Below are 2641 nucleotides of genomic sequence, written 5' to 3'. Positions count from 1 at the left end.
CCCCCCACAGCTCCGCGCCCCCCCTGCCCAGGTCATTAACGGCAGTGCTAACGAAGACCGATCCCAGCCTGCTCCCCAGGTGCTGCCCTGGGACCTCCTGCCCGTCGCTTCTGCTCCCAGTCCCACCCGTTGTCCACTCTTTCAGTCCTTTTAAACTCCGTCTTCTCCAGCTAAAACACTAATTTCCTGAGTAGCACTTCTATCACCACTTCACTGAAATCCCACTAGCCAAGGTCTATCCCGTTCCTTTTGGCTTAAAAGTAATTATCAAAGAGAGACACTGGGGCAGGTGTGCACGATCCATCCTGGGCGAACTCAGCCGGCTTTGCTCCATTCTCCAACTAACGCCACGTCCTGAATGTCACCGAGGTTACCCCAGCCAGGCCACTTTTCCTACCTCTTCATGTAATTATATTTACCCATGCCCAACCGTCCGGCCCTGCACCGAGTATAAAGGGCTTCAGAAATCCCCTTGCTGCAGAGATGATGTAGCACATAAATCCGGAGAAGGAGCAGACGGACGCACCTCACCCTGCCCCAACATCCCTGCGAGCCACCCGGGGCTGGCTGTCCCCGCACCAGCCAGCCGAGCGTGTCTGCTCCCTGTCCCCACACCAGCCAGCCGAGCGTGCCGGCTCCCCGTCCCCGCACACACAGCTGGTGAAAGCCGTGCCCTCCTGGATGATGCCCAGCTCATTGCGAGAGCCAAAAATCTCTTCTACCTCCAAAAGCATTTAAAGCCCGGCCTGACAGTTCCCTCGCTCAATTTTCTGCTCTACCGACAGACGATTTGTTGTATCCTCCCGTTACACCCTCGCCTCTGCAGTGCACTGAAGAAACAGCATGCCTTCCAAATTCCTCTTTGGACACCGATTTTTGCCTGTCATTTCACAGAAGCCCGTGGCTTTGGAAGTCCTCATTATCAGCGTGCAGCCGCGTGCGGCTGAGCTCAGCCTCCTGTGACCAGCACAGCACACATGTCCCACCCCGGGCTTGTGCCGGTGCCTTGACGGGCTGGACACGCCGTCCACGTTACTCATCTCCCTTGGGAAAGGCAGACTGCACACTGGTGATGAGCACTGCGCACCCCATCGCCGCCACAGGCACGCCAGCTCCCGGGCAGGGACGCCTCCGCGGGGAGCCATGCTACGGCAAGGCAGCTCCAAGCCTGGTGAGGGCCGGCAGGGACGGCTGGACCAGCCGGGGTCTGCTGGGGCCAAGCTGCCCAAAACCCGGGCAGCTGCCTGCATCAGCCCACCCGGCATTGGTGGGTGTGGAGGATCCCCTCCCCACCGCTCCTGCTTTCTTACTATGTCCAGGAAAGTAGTAAATAGACAGGTATTGAAAATGAACCACTGTGTAAATTGAACAAGAGCAAGGAAGAGCGATGAGAATATTATTACTGAAATAATATCGTGTGGAAGCGTTTGGGTGATGCCATTGTTGCATATAAAGCCCTCACTGTCACGCAAGTGACGCAGTGTCACTGGATAAGCATCTCCCATCCACAGCTGAGGCTGCTTTTTATCGCTCTGCAATGCTCCCGGAGTCACAGCACTGCCAGGCTGTGAAGAGTCAAAAATGCTAATCAATACTTTTGTCATTTTTAGGATTGATTATTCTAATTAATTCTGGGAGCTGTTCAGCCCGGCTGTGAACAGATAGCTGCTGGTACATGGGGTGGCAGCCGGATTGGGATCTCGTTTATCCCATCATACAATTCAGGAGATGAAATCTAGCGGCTGCAAGTAAACCTTCATATTGATTCTGAAGTGCTTTGCTTGTTTATAGGAATAACACCCAGTGCCCCAGAAGATGTTTTATGTTTTGCTGCTCTCCTGCACCGTCTTCAGCGGTGATAACGAGGTCAGAGGCTGAAACGACCCAAATCCAGGAAGGGTAGAAGTGGCAGGGACCGAGCCTTGGGCTTGACGGCCCTACGTCGGGAAGTTACCTCTTTACTTAACTGGGGCAAGCAACGTCTATTTTAGCTTCCACATTGAAATGAAAGAGGTGCTCACCATTTTTCATTTATTTTACCTGTGTTTAAATAGCCAGTTTCCTGGGAGCCCTTTGAAAAGGCACTCAAATCCGTGCTGCTGTTCTTTATCATCACCACACATGGAGCAAAGCCAGTTTCTGCGTCTCAGCATCCCCTAACCTCACCTGAAGAGATTTTGGCACCTGGGCCCAGGCTCCGCAGGGGACCACCCCCTCACCCCCATCCCCGCGGGCTGCCAGGTTCTGTGGATTCAGACCTTGCCCTGACCACAACAGCCAGGTCTCAGCTCCAGGACAGGCTGGGAGGGGACAGGCTGCCCCAAAGGCTGCGAGGAGACGGAGGTAGAATCATAGAATCATAGAATCATTAAGGTTGGAAAAGACCTCTAAGATCATCGAGTCCAACCGTCAATCCACCACCACCCACTAAACCATGTCCCTAAGCGCCTCATCTACACGTCTTTTAAATACCTCCAGGGATGGGGACTCCACCACTTCCCTGGGCAGCCTGGTCCAATGTTTAACCACTCTTTCAGTAAAGACATTTTTCCTCACGTCCAATCTAAACCTCCCCTGGCACAACTTGAGGCCGTTTCCTCTCGTCCTATCGCTTGTTCCTTGGGAGAAGAGACCGACCCCA

The sequence above is a fragment of the Aptenodytes forsteri genome, unplaced genomic scaffold (assembly GCF_000699145.1).
Source record: "Aptenodytes forsteri isolate BGI_AS27 unplaced genomic scaffold, ASM69914v1 Scaffold483, whole genome shotgun sequence".
Taxonomy (NCBI): Eukaryota; Metazoa; Chordata; class Aves; order Sphenisciformes; family Spheniscidae; genus Aptenodytes; species Aptenodytes forsteri.
The sequence above is the reverse complement of the archived record's forward strand: the minus strand, read 5'-3'. Positions refer to the sequence as shown.